Source organism: Ornithodoros turicata, chromosome 4, assembly GCF_037126465.1.
Source record: "Ornithodoros turicata isolate Travis chromosome 4, ASM3712646v1, whole genome shotgun sequence".
Taxonomy (NCBI): Eukaryota; Metazoa; Arthropoda; class Arachnida; order Ixodida; family Argasidae; genus Ornithodoros; species Ornithodoros turicata.
The window spans coordinates 47,825,534-47,840,679 of NC_088204.1; the positions used below are offsets into that span (position 1 = coordinate 47,825,534).

Here is a 15,146-nt window from a genome sequence, read left to right on the forward strand (position 1 = left end):
GGTTCCCCGAAAAATCGTTCATAAATCGAGGGATTCATAAATCGAAAATTCAGTTAACTGAGTACTATCGAGCAAATGCAACAGTATTTCCGAGTTGGGATTGTGTTTATAATGCCATATATTGTGTAATTTTGCTTTTGACCATGCCTTCTGCTGTATCAATCTCACAAAGAACAGACGTTAGCGCATTCACACTCTGTTTACTATGCAATACTAAATTGTTTAATTTTGCTTTGGACCATGCCTTCCGCTGTGTCAATCTTGGAAAGAAGAGATGTCACCACATTCGCACTGGACTGGTCTCGGATTTCCTCCGGGATTTTTAACCTCCGTTTATTAACCTCCGGGTGACAGCGACCACCTTATTCATCAACTGAGGTCAGGAACACTTGGTCGCACCTTGTGCGACCCCGGAAAACCCGTTTGTTGTTCGGATTTCGAGGGGTTAAGAACCGGGGGTGCAATACCTGGAAAACGTTTTGTCCGTTCAGGCGTCATTCATAAGACCACGGAATTATCCCTTTGAAGGTTTCTGTTGACCTCACCAGCTCCGGTGGCGCAGCGGTAACGCGTGCGCTTGGAGACTGGGAGGTCCGCGGTTCGAATCCGCGGGCCGGCTGTGCCGTCTGGGGTTTTTCCTGGGTTTCCCTCAGATGTGTAATAGGCGTATACATGGATGACAGCCCGCCGGATGGCTAGTGGGTTCGCCTACTTTAGAGCGGACCAAGCTATCTTGTAAGTTACGTGTACGTCTGTAAGCGACACGTGGTGGCCCACCACGTGTCGCTTACAGACGTACACGTAACTTACAAGATAGCTTGGTCCGCTCTAAAGTAGGCGAACCCACTAGCCATCCGGCGGGCTGTCATCCATGTAATGGCAGGAGATGCCAGATTTGCAAGTTAATGCAGACCGCACAAACGGTCAGAAGTACGAATTCCAACTTTACCGTCAAGATCAACGCAGACGTAGACTGTAACTCATGCAACGTTATCTATCTAATCCAATGCAACACATGCCGGGCCCAATACGTGGGTCAGACAAAAACTTCTTTCCGAATTAGATTCAACAATCACCGATCGGATGTTACCAAGAAACCTAATCTTCCAGTCTCACGCCATTTCAAACAACCAGAACATTCAATCAACGAAGCCTCAGTTTTTATTCTCCAGTCGAACTTTACCTCCGACCGCTCCCGGGAACAACGGGAATCTTACCTAATTTACAAATTCCGATCGGCCATTAACGAGGACCCTGGCATGCTGTCAACAATAAGAAGTCTAACAACCTAGATAAGACCCTGTTGCCTTTTCTCGTTTCAGGCAGATCAAAATCCCCACTGACCCACAAGGACGATGACCCCACTCCTGGACCTGACACAAAAACGCTCTGGAATTTCCCCAATTGACAACCGCCAGGTGGCGGGAATTTCCCCCAACCGACCACGTCATTCTCAAGCCCCTTATCAGCCTCGTGGCCACATTTAGCTCTTTTGTCCCGAAGAAGGCGGAGCTTCCGCCGTAACGTAGACATCCTCCCTAACTTTTATGATTTTTAAGTTTTAATAAACCCCTTTTTTGTTACTTCCCCTACTTTCGTCTTCTGTCTCCCATTTATTTCAACTATAATTACGTAGCCGTCCGATCCAACTCCAACTTCTCAAGATATATATATATGTATATATAACTTCTCATGTGTGTGTATGGATAACTTGGTACATGCAGATGGATGCGAGAAGATATGAACCATAAGTAACGGAGAGACTTGGGAAGCCGTATAAGGAATAACAACAATTGCTACTTTTATTGCATTAACAAAATTAAATGGGAATTATGGGAATTACCAGAAACAGATTTACAGTCGTATTGCCAACTGTAGGACATCTGTAGTCAAAATTAGGGGTCGACGTTTCGGCAGTCAGCGCTGCCTTCAGCAGGACTAAACTTGAAAATTGGTGACAGGGGCTTGACCCCCTGGCTGGAAGGTTTACTGGCGCGCGTGACATTGAAATTAAAATACATATGTGTATGTAAGTAAAGGGCTAATTACTGTGAGTGATTGTTAAATTAATATACGAAAAGAAAAAGTAGAAGGAACCAAAGATTACGAACAGTTAGGAACAAACAAGGGAAGTTCGACAGCAGCAGCCTTCAACTGGGCTTGCAAATGTCGAAGGCAGGCTACTGTTGAAGTGTCGACTTAATTAAAGCGGAAGCACTTGGCTTAGCTAGCAAAGCCTTTCTAAGCTCTTGGAGTGCACAGCTAGCTAAACCCTAAGAGACCAGTTCCCGTGGCATAGGGGTTAAGATCATCGCTTTCCACGCCGGTGACACGGGTTCGAATCCTGTCACCGTCTGGGTTTTCCGAAGACTTTCCCAACGAATGTCAATTCCCCCGCAAGTCGGCCCAGGACGCACACTAACCCCTCTGTTCCCAACTCCTTCCCTTTGTCCACGACTGTACGCCACTCATGGCCACAGTTGCTTCCCGGCGCTAACACGCAAATAAAAAAGCTTTAAGAGTCTAGATAGTTAAGATGTTCACACTTGCAAATGCAGGTTGCACTGCATCAGGGGAACTAGTGTTCCGTGAATTTCGGGAGCAAGCCTTTTTTCGTTTTTGGGGTCAATACCCCCAATAAACACCCTTCTTTTGGGCGTAACATGTGACACCCCTGTTACACCCATTATTGAGGTGTAGCATTTACACCGATAAGGGTGTGAGTTATCTAACACTCATTTAACACTCATAGGGGCGTAAATAAATTTACTGTGTACCCATGAGTGATGTCATTGTTCCTGGGTGAACATGGTACTGGAAAGGCTGTCTAGTAGCGGTAAGGTCACTTGCCACAAATGCTTTTCAAAAGCTCTGAAGAAGCAATAAAATACCTGAAATTTTTACTCACGTATTGCTTTCTAGTTAGTATGGTTAGTAAGTTTCTATGTTGTACGTAGGCAAAGGCGTGCATGGAGAAAAAAGTGGTTGAGAACTACTGCTCATAGAAAGCATCCTATACCATGTTTTGGAGCACTGTGTTTTATAGCCATTTCTTGTTGGCACTATTCAATGAATATGCATAGCACTGCTGGACAGAATGTTCACATTGTGTGCTGGTTTCTGACTTGCAAGGATGCTGTTTCAAAACAGCCGACCACATGAAAATGTACACCGTCCATTTCCATCTTTTTCCACAGTTTCATGGAATTTTTATGCGTATCAGACTGTATACATATTGCCACGAATCATCATCTCGAAACTTCCAGGGCAGCCACGAAACGGTACATCGCATCCCGGCGCATGCTGAAGAAGAAGCAAGAAGCTTCCAGACACATCGCCTGCTCTCTGGCAAACGCATGTGCTGTTTCTAGACTTTTCGGCGCGACGCTTAAATGCTTGTGCGCTCCAAGCTGGAGCATTCATTACCAGCTCCGGTGGCGCAGCGGTCACGCGTGCGCTTGGAGACTGGGAGGTCCGCGGTTCGAATCCGCGGGCCGGCTGTGCCGTCTGGGGTTTTTCCTGGGTTTCCCTCAGATGTGTAATAGGCGTATGCCGGCACAGTACCCCTGAAGTCGGCCCATGGACGCAGCTATCCTCCCCCCGAGCGGATTCCGCTCGGTCTTCCGCTTCACCCTTTCCTCTCCCCCTCTCCACCACCTTTCCCTTCCCGAGAAACATGCCGCCTAATCAGGCAGGCAGACCTCTCGGGTTCCTCCCAACGACACTCCTCCTCCTCCTCCTCCTCGGAGCATTCATTCTTTCTTTGGACTCAGTTGTGTTCAGAGAGCTATCACTCTTGTGCTTTTGCTACCGAGTAGTTTAATAAACCGTTTGCTGTTTATTCGACGACTCGCCGGCCCATTTTGCTTCGTGACAATATATACTGGTATAATCAGATAAGTGTAAGGCATGAGATGTGTGTGTCAATAAGTGGAATAAACAGATGAGTATACAGCCAGTTACAAGAGCATTGATTTTTTTATTCTTTCTGTGCCAGACAGAACCCCCTGTAAACCTTCGAAGGAAAGTGTTTCCTTATTGTGCTGACTGCACATGATGGCAGCGTCTTCCTGTTAAATTTCCCTAGGTACTCCCATACCCACAGGACAAACTGTCTATAGGAAGTGAAACGCTACTGTCTGAAAGAAAGGGAGGTATAAAGATCATGCATGCTACTAAAGGGTCACCTTCAAATAGAAGAGAGAGTCTGGTAACGAAACGCGTATGCAGTAATAGAAAAGCTACAGTCACTATATAAGCCTACAGGGTTGAAAAAAAAGAAAAAAAAAGACATTTCAAGTACGGTGGGAGCGTAAATTTCCCACTTGTCACCCGGGAAGCGAAAAGTAGACGCCGCTACTGCTTTGAACGTAGAATGCTGGCTTTCAGAACACACGTCTCGGAAAAACACGGATATGTTCCAGTGAGGAATACACAAGTACGGCAACTTATAAATCGACGTATCGTGCAGATAATTTCATAATATGCAGACACGCTGTATACTTACTTGTTCTTCGCTTTCCCAGTCTTCGCTCCACGTTGACGTAAGTTGCGGTTCGCAACCCGCAAAACGACGTCATTTAGGCACACTGCGCTGAACTCCTCATTATGCGTGATACATTTCGTGTCATGCTCCTCGTTCATCTCTTCTATTGCGGGGTAGTCTCAGCAGCAAACACATTCAGTCGCTGTCTGCATGCTGGTGCATTCACCGCATCGGCACCTAATAAGTGGTCAAGATGACACAATCGCAAACAATGATAAGTTTTTAAAACAGGATAATGCAAAGGTAAGGCAAGGCAAAGTAAGGCAAACTTTGCAAAGGTAAAGTATGCGAAACGCCGAAACTTTGAGAGGCCCGCTTACCAGTTCATATTTTCAACACGACCAAAGTGGTTCGGCGGGTTCCCCAAGAAACTTGTTGTTCTCCAAGAAACACAGTTGTGCTGACGTAGTTTCGTCTGTCTGTGACGATCGTGGCGTCGCACCATAAGAAAGTCGTCCAATTCCGGACGTTCGTGACAGTATGTCGCGTTCGAGGTCGGTCAGATTTGACAAAGTTGACATGGCGCCCGCTTCCGAAACCGCAACACGGAGAAATGTAGTACGACACAAGGCCAAACAACTGGGACACTCCGCGGCACAGCTGATCTGGACGGAAGCCGTCGATTGGCTAGTTGTCCGAAACGTCATTTGGCACCAGCGTATGGGGAACTGCGTTGCGACAGGTCGGAAAATTCCTACGTTACCAAGTGATGTACGGGATGAAGGAGAGACCAGCGCGGATTACACATGTTTGATAGCGTCGTTCCGGGGTTACTGAGATCGATTGAGAGGAACCAGGTGCAGATTTGGATATTGTAAGTTGCGCTCTTTAACCCAGTGCGTTGACTGAGAAATGTTTGACAAGCTGTTTTGTGCCCCTTTAAGGCGTTGAACCTTGAGGTCTTCACAGTAGATGCGTTGAGCCGCGCTACATTCAACTTGGAAATTCCAGGTGACCCATCATGCCTGAAGCCTTGCATGCTACATACAGCAGATCAGAGGTGGGGAAGTTACTTTTATTTTGTAGTGCACTACCATTACTCACTACTTTTTCAAAAGGTAACGCGTTATGTTATTCGTTACTGTTACGGTAATAGGTAACGCGTTACTAACGCCTTTACTTCTGGTAAGTAATGCCATTACTTTTCCATTGCTTCACTAGGACTCCTTATAATATGTACCACATTTTGGTTGAGTCACATAAGGGCATTCCGCAAATCAATGCAAGCAATGTTAGGCACAAACGATGGTCACATGAATACAACCTACAGGTAGGATTTATTACAAAGCAGAAGTAGTTGGTGCTCAAAATTTTCATTTGTGAGCTTCGCCCGTTTGGCTGAGAGGACGTCCTTTGCAGTGACGTGACATTTTTCCTCACACAGTACAAATCCAAACAGAGATGGAGGCAAAGTACCCATTGGTACTTTGTTCCCTGTTCAAGGGGTAGAGACTATTATCCTGTCGCTTTCACCCGATGTGTCCAAAAAATACCAAAAGGAGAGAAAAAAAAATGGTGGTGAACAAAGATGACATCTCAACAAGTGCAGGTCAATAATCCTTCTTTGCCGTTCTTTGTGGGTGCCGATGTGACCTTCTTGTCATTGTTAAAGACGATTAGAAAAATTCGGGGATTTTCCCGGATTCTGCAGGCACGGTCCTCAGCTCAAGCTTTGAAGTTTAGACAGTGAAGCAATGTTCCCGAATACGCAGTAACGTTAGTAAAAATGTAATTGTGACGAAGACGATGTGTCATGGAAAAAATAAACGGAAGAAGAGGAGGCAGAGGAGAACTCTACACATTCTTCCTTGAAACGAACACGAAATGTGAGCGTCTTGCTTGAGGGTCCGACGTTACACGGTAACCCTCGCAACATTAGAACTTGGCGCCCGAACTACGATCGCTGGATGCACGGACGACGATCGCTAGCACCTGCTCTTCATCCACCACTTTCACCCGCACGTCGTCACCAACCTAGAACTAAGATGGCGGAACATTCCATTGTGGAACATTCTACCGAGAACTTCGCTGAGATGGACGACGCGGCAAAGATTTCAGCATTCCGTTCTGTAGTGACTGAGGTGGACATTCTGAAAAAACAAGTTAGCGAGTTGTAAGCGCAGCTGATACCTCCTGAGGAACCGCTGCGACAGGAGACAGCCACGCGAGCAAGTATCCAAGCGGACACCCCTTACCTTCAAGCGACGCATGACCTTATTTGCGATCTTCTTACACCAGTTATTCAACGACTGGATCGTTTGGAAAGCGTGTCAGCACCGTCTTCGAGGGCATCTTCAACCACCGATGTTTCATATGTTTTAGAGGTGCAACACGCCGCCACCAAGAAGAAAAGGAAGACTAAGGCTTTGGGACGCACAACATTTGCTGATCAGTCAAGGTTCCGTTCATCAGCTTCAAGTGAGCAACACGTGTCGTCTGTTGCCGCTAATGCAGTTCCTCAGCTTAACAACGACATTCTGGGATGAATCCACGAGACCGACTTCTGGTTCCGGACATACAAGGTACATCCTGATGTCGCAGTTCCACTTATTGTGTCAAATCTGCCCCAAAGGGATTTTACATGGATCAGGTATTACGTCAAATCTTCAAAGATTACTTCATGGGAAGATATGAAGGCAGCTTTCCGCAAGCGCTACGGACTAGGAGACAAGTTTAATGCGAAACAGGTGATGCTTGCTGCGACCCAGTCTGTCGGAGAGAGCTCCGCGAACTTTGCGTTCCGAAAACTGGAACTTGTGGACGAGTGCGAGTATCCTACAGTGGAAAAGGACAAGTGTGAAGTAATCATCCAGTCACTTCTCCCAAGTGTCAAGAAACATTACTTCGACAAGGAGTTCACCTCGCTAGATGATCTCCTGGAGTCATTGCTTCGGTACGACAGACTGATTGCATCTCACAAGCCCAAGAAGCAAGAGATAGCACAAAAGCAAATTCGTAGCAAGGCTGAACAAGTGTTTCACATCTCGCCGACTCCTCGTGCATTGCCTGCTACGCGAAGTGTCCCAGAACAGCGCTCAGGAGTCTCTCAAAAGTCTCCAACAGGAAATATGCAGAAGATCACTCCCGTCAAGCCGAAGCAATTACCGGAGCAACGAGCACGTCCAGCGCCACGAAACACTGAGTCACCTATGACATCTCCCAGGCCAAAGAATTACCGCGAGGTCCAACGTTTGCGTCTAAACTGCAAGACAACTGGTCACACTTCATTTCTCGTTGTCCCATGCCTTTAACGCAATAATTTCTAGACTGGCAGCATGGGTTTATGGCAGGCGCAATGTCACTGATTTCGGGAAACGAATCGCTGATGTCTCTGACACCTGCGCCGAGGCATAAGTAGTGAATCAAGTCAGGTGCAGTACACCAGCAGGTACTACGAAGGCCATCCCCATCAAACTGAATGGACGTCGACAATTAGCGCTTTTAGACTCTGGTTCTTCAAGGTCCCTGTTGAATGGAGTGTTGCTGATGCGCTAGGACTTCATATTGCACCATCATCTGTACGACTGGAAGGAGCCAACGGCCAACCCCTCATAGTTAAAGGGCAGGTCAAAGCAACAGTCTTAGTTGATGACCAGACTTTCGACCACCCATTCATCGTTGTCCCTCACTTGCAAGCAGAAAAAATGTTGCTACTGGGGAACGATTTCCTCGAGTCCTCCCAGGCTGTTATTGACCCGGGCAGAGATACCTTCCAAGTAACTGCCAACACATCTACTCAACGGGTTCGGCTGTTGAAACAAGTTGTGGTACCTCCCCGTTCTCGAAAGTCAGTGAAGGTCAATCACGAGGATGCGGTCATGGTGACAAGCACAGACCTCTTTACAAAACGGTATGGACTGTACGTGGAACCCATGTTGGTCGAGGCAGAAACGAACTGTTTTTGCGTAATGTTAGTCAACCCATTGTTCGAACCAATTATGGTTCCATCCCACGCAACGGTAGGACTCGCAGAACAGGCACGGGATATGGAAGACGTGTATTTTGAGCGACTCTGAAATTGAACAAGTGCTTCACTGTTCAAGTCCCAAAGACGAAGAAACGAATACACAAAGCCCTGTTCAGTCCCCCTGTTCCGACCAACACACGCTTGATATAGGTGGTATTTCCATCAACATTGAAGTGGATCTAACCTCTGCACAGCAGTCAACGGCGTGAAACATTCTTGCCATGCATCTCTCATCTTTCGCTAGAAATTCTACCGACGTTGGACACTGCTTGGTTCTGACTCACGCAATTGTAACAAAGGACGCGGTACCAGTAGCTCAGCGGCCAAGGCGGCTGTCACCAGCACAAAGAGACCTCGTCAAAGCGATGATCGAAGACCTCGTTGACGCTGGCTTGGTATGGCCATCCCGCAGCGCTTGGGCATCACCGTTAGTACTTGTTAAGAAAAAGGATGGATCTACACGCATGTGTGTGGACTACAGAAAACTGAATGCCGTAACAGAAGATTCTGTGTATCCTTTTCCCCTCATTGAAGATGCCCTACAAGCCTTGACAGGTTGCAAGTATTTCTCAGTCATGGACCTCGCATCTGGGTTTCATCAAATTCCGATGAAAGAAGAGGACATTGAGAAGACTGCCTTCGTAACGCCTTGGGGTCTTTACGAGTATCTGAGGATGCCTTTCGCATTAAAAGGAGCACCGTTCACTTGCCAAAGAGCAGTCGACGCAGTAATCGACGATGCCAAATTTAATTATGCCCTCGTATACGTGGACGACTGCGTTATGTACAGCAAGGCTTTTGACGAACACCTGGATCATCTGACGACCATTCTTCGACGCTTTAAAGAGGCAGACTTAAAGCTCAAGCCACAGCAATGTTCATTCTTTTGCACCAAGATATCTTATTTGGGACACGTTGTTACGAGACACGGCGTATCACCTGATCCTGCCAAGGTAGCAGCAGTACAAGGATTCCCGGTGCCAAACAACGTCAAAGGCCTCCAATCATTTCTCGGTTTGACAAATTATTTTCGGAAATTCATCCCAAGCTACAGTGTTCTTGTTGCGCCCTTGCGGGATCTTATGAAAGACGACGTTCCCTTTCTGTGGACTGACGCGCAGACGTCGGCATTCGCAGACCTCAAAGAATCACCCTGTAACGAGTCAACCTCAAGTTGTTTTCTGAAGACCCATCCTTTCGCATTCAGGTTCATACAGATGCGTAGAAAATAGGACTTCGTGCTGTGCTCCTACTAGAAGTTGAGGACAAAAGGTATCGTCCAGTTGTTTATCCAAGTAATTTAATAATTGGGTGTTTACGTCGCGAGACAACTGAGATCATGAGCGACGCAACAGGGGTCGGTCTGTGGATTGCATTTGCCTACCTTTGGGTTCTTTAACGTGTGATGAAAGCTCATCGGCACCCCGTATTTAACGTCCCTCGCGGAAGACTGCGTGTCTAAGCAACTTGTACCCTGCCACCAACTTGCTGGCGTCCTCGGCCGGGTTCGAACCCGCGATCTCTGGATCAGAAGGCGAACACGCTACCGACTGAGCCACCGAGGCCGGTGTGTTTATCTAAGTCGAGCGTTAAAAGCGCCAGACGCAAATTACACATCAACAGAATTTGAAGCGCTGGCAGTAAAATGGTCACCCGAACAATTACGCCCCTACGTCATTGGCAGGAAGTTTGAGTATTTGACCATGCATTGTGCTGGCTACTCAAGTACAAGGAAGGTAACCAAAGACTACTGCGCTGGTCACTCTCCTTGCAAGAATTTAACTTCGACGTTATTTACAAGACAGGCCGCCTGCACTACACGCCGGTCTGCCTTTCCAGATCTCCGTCGACGGACGTATGTTCCAGAGTGCTGCAAGCAACTGACTCTTCAACCGAAACATTACCTCGGGACCAACATGCCGATAGTTTTTGCAAGAGTATACTTGATCTCCTACACTGCCGTTCTGGCACTAGAAAGCAACAACCGCGGGCACTCAAGAAGTTTGTAATTTATGACAACGTGATCTACAGAGTGGATCAAGGACCTGTTCACAAACGGTTTTTGATTTGTCTGCCACAAAGCAAAGTCGATCACGTACTTCGTGAATTTCACGGGGGGAAGTACGGTGCACACATGGGCATCCGAAGAACATACGAAGCCATTCGTACCAAGTATTATTGGCCAAAGATATTTAGTGAGGTCACGAACTTTGTATCCCATTGTGACTTGTGTCAAAGGTACAAGCTCTCTACGTTTTCATCCGGCCTACTACAACCAGTGGCGGTACATGCTCCTTTTCACACAGTGGGCCTGGACATCATTGGTACATTTAAATAATCTCGAAGGTACAAATACATAATAGTCGCTATAGACTATTTGACGAAGTTTGTTGAGGCCAAAGCCGTCAGGAATATCGAGGCCAACACAGTTCAAAATTTCATCGAAAGACGACTTGTACTGAAACACGGTTGTCCAGCAGTGCTCATCACTGATCGTGGTACGCAGATGATGGCGAGGTCCACTGAACAGTTCCTTAGTCATCGCGGAATCACACACACTCCGACTACAGCCTACCACCCTGCTGCAAACGGACTCTGTGAGCGCGCAAATAAGATTATCAGGCAGATGATGACCATGACAGCGGGAGGAGAGAAATGGGCTGACATCTTGCCATATGTAGTATTTTGCTATACAATACTGGATGTTAAGTGTCTTTCCACTGTCCCGTTAAGTGCCTCCCCACAGTCCATGGCGATGGGGACTGACCTTGAGTAACTTGTGCCCTGCTTGTCATGGTGATACATAGCCAAGGGAGGCTCGTTAATAGCGTTCCGAGAAACAGAGCCGGAACCCCGATTTTAGGAACTTCAAGGGACGAACCGCTGCCTGGAAAGGGAAACGCGGGCAGATGCTCTATGGACGCCGCTGATGTAGGGCTGCTCCGGAGCTTTTTGGAAATAAATGTAACTGGTTGTGAGTCGTACCCTATTGTAATGTGTCGATAGTATCTACATCATCGGGACGGACAACACCAGCGCCCCCCGAACAAACTTAACTCTGGATATCAGGAATCGGTCAAACAGTCACCGTTCTTCCTGGTCTACGGCCGTGACCCTGTTCTACCCCTCGACGTGGTTTTCAATCGCCAGGAGCTTGCTGAACTTAAGGACGTCGAGAACTACACTACATTGGTTCACCAAAGCCTCATATGCGCAAGGCAACTGGCTGCAGAAAACACCAAGCTTACCCAAGAGAGGCAAAAGTCTTACTTTGATCGAGGGCGCAACACTCTTAAACCCGTACCTTTTATTGTAACTTTTAGAAACATGTAACTTCTATATAGACGTAGATTTCGAGATTTCTTACAGGTTACACCGCTGTAACGTATATTTAGAGGTTAAAAGCGACCAAAGTCATGTCTTTACAACACGAATAGAAGTTACATCTCGGAACAAAAACAACTTGTTGTAACTTATAAGTGTACCCGGCACTGTAACTTGTAAGCGAAATCTCCAACGATAATTTCTTTGTTAGTTTCTTATCGTTTGTTTTCCTTCTGTTTTGCAGCATAATGTCGCGTTTCAGCCTCCCATTCGAGACGACAGTTGCGAATCTACGCTGTTATTTTTTTATCTGTTTCAGCGTCATCTGTACGTCGACTGCATGTTATCAATGCTGTATGCACACAGATTATAAGTTCGCAGTCTGGAATACTGTTAGTATGTTTCTTCCTAAGGGTGAAAAACCATTGTCAATGCCGCAACCACCAAGATTTCCGATTTCGCTGCGTAGCCGAGCCTGCTCTAGGTCTGTCCACACTGAGAGCGGTTTCCTTGAAACGCTTAACGCTCGCCGTCCGTCCGTTAGCAAGTGTAATCTGTTTTAATCAGTGGTTTTCCTCGCGTTTATCATAGTATCGTCAGAAACAACGGAAAAGCTAGATGTCGCTAGCAAACAAGGATATTTTCGGTGTTCTCAGGGGAAACTGTAGTGAGTGCGAAGACTGCAAAGAATATATAACCGAAAACGAACGTTATCCACCGCAGCCCTAATTCACACACTTCATACACTGGGTAAGTGTACATTTTGTGCTAGGTACGTGCGTTATTGTGATAGCAAGAGCTCTTAGCGCATGTTTGTTGTGATTATGGCAAGCGTTTTGCGGTCCTGCATATGAACGCCACTTACGCTTGCTACTTTTCTGCTCTTACTTGGTCGCCAAATCAATACACCGGCGTGCATTTTGCGAGCTGCGGATATATGCATCGAGATATATAATTCACAGCTTCCTACTTGTTGTATTCTTACTTTATTCTAAGACTCAATCGCGGAGTGAACGCCTTCCCGCATTTATGCTGCTCTCTCAGCGTACCTTGTGCTTTGTACGGATTTGAATGGTTCCGTAAATGTTACTCTCATTGCCCAAACTTTTGTTCCCAGAATCCCACATGCAGGTTCACATACCGTCACCAGCGCAAAATGCAGTACCTCACAAACTCGTCCCAGAGCGCCTCCAACGCTGATAACGCAGTAATGTAGTGTCTCCTGCGTTACTGTACACTCATACTCCTCAAGGTTGTGTGCGTTTTATGTAATACTGTATTGCCCTTTGCGCTCGCCTCTGCAACACGAATGTGGAATAAATTTTTTTCTGCTGCAATTCTCCATTTCGTTGGGTCTGTTCAGCTTAGCAAACATAGGTCAGTTGTTTTGACTCGCTGGCTTCCTCGCACTTTTATGCATTGCTTCTCACTTAGAAGATAGTTCTTTTTTCCACATACCTTTGGTAAAGCGATCATGGTTTCTCCTCACATCAGAATCGCACTTGTGCACAATGTGTCACCTCTAGATAGACTTCTGTTTTTGTAATATACATATGTTCAAGATCTCCTTTTCTCCTCGTGCATTTTGGTACCTTGGTGTGTTCTGTAAATGTCTGTCCATATTCCGCGCACAGGGTGTTTCTTTTTATTCGCATCATAGCAGCGCTCATTTGACAGGTGGGTTGTGTTAATTTTCGCAAACTAACCCATCCGTAGTTACAAACATTTCCGACATTTCCTGACGCATGTGTTTGTAACTACGGATCGATTAATTAGCAAAAATTCACATAACCCACCTGCCAAATGAGCGCTACTCTGTTGCGAATAAAAATGAACATCCTGTATAAAAAGCCGCACGTTGGCGTAACCTTTACGGGCAGGTACTGGATTGAAGGCCGTAACCTCTAATTAGTGGGTGCCTTTGTAAGTTTTATAAAAGGTACTGCTCAGAGGGTACTTGGTAACTTCTGAAATAGAGGGTAAAATATTGCGATTTTTTACCCTTTACTAAAGGGTACCGAGTTAAGAGTGAAGGACATAACTTTTGAGAAGGGACAGTTAGTTGTTCTGAGGAGTCCACCTATTGGCATAAAGGGTTCAAGAAGTTCACCGGACCATTCCGAGTGGTGGCTCGTCTGTCTGCTGCGAAATACGAGATAGAGTTCTGGAAGGTACCCGGGTTCGAATCCCGGTGCCGGCTGTGCTGTCTGGGGTTTTTCCTGGGTTTTCCTCAGACGCTTTCAGACATATGTCGGCACAGTTCCCTTAGAAGTCGGCCTAGGACGCAGATTCCCCCAGGGTGTCAGTCGTGACGTTGCCCACCTACGTGAGGCCGACAACGGCAAGCCCTTTCACCACCCACCACCACCACCACCACCACCACGAGATAGAGTTGGAAGATGGGTCCAGAAGCGACGTAGTCCACGTCGAAAAACTAAAATCATATTTGAGACCGTTAGCATCGTATGGTCATGTATAGCTGTAAATGCGTATTGTAATTATTGTAAAATATTGTTTGTTATATTTACGACATCTCTTTAACCAGGGCATGTGACGAAGACGATGTGTCATGAAAAAAAAAATAAACGGAAGAAGAGGAGGTAGAGGAGGACTCCACACATTCTTCCTTGAAATGAACACAAAGTGTGAGCGTCTTGCTTGGGGGTCCGTCGTTACACGGTAACGCTCGCAACGTTACAGTAATGAGGTTATGTTCCTCATTACTTTTCTCCCAAATGTAATGCGTTACAATATTTCACTACTCGAATGTAACACATTCATGTAACGCACTACTTTGTAACGTGTTACTCCCCACCTCTACAGCAGATTGCGGTAGGAAGAGATTAAGGTGTCCCCGGGCACTCAAAATGCATGTGCGGAATCATAAGAATGATCCCCACACGTGCTATACCGGAATGCAAAGCAGATAGGAAAGGCTGCGACGAAGCCTGTAGGTTGGTTTTCTCCATTAATAAAACTTAGTTGAAAATTTACTCGGTAATCGATTACCCGAAATTGTAGTCGGATTACTTGAAAAATTACTTATGTACAAGTCTGGCCGATAGATGCGACCTGGGAGAGGACCACATGTAAATCGAAAGCACTTCTGCTGTAATTACCTCCTTCTTCCTTCCATTCGAAGTCCGTTGCAGCCGAAGCAGGACAAAACGGCGTCCCACAGGAAGATTGCTAAAACAGCGGGATAACAACTACAAAAGTCGGACCTAAATCGGAAGGTCTAGTCCCTCTAAGAAATAGTTGCACAAACGGTGAGTTCTATTGTTTAAGTTTGAGCTATATCGTTAGGTT

General features: G+C 46.4%; 1 protein-coding gene across 1 annotated transcript in view; it reads right to left on the reverse strand.

Annotated features, from left to right (window-relative positions):
* Positions 1-15,146, reverse strand: part of LOC135391500 (ankyrin repeat and fibronectin type-III domain-containing protein 1-like) — an 865,331-nt gene that overhangs the window by 407,462 nt on the left and 442,723 nt on the right. The gene's annotated exons all lie outside the window — the stretch shown is intronic.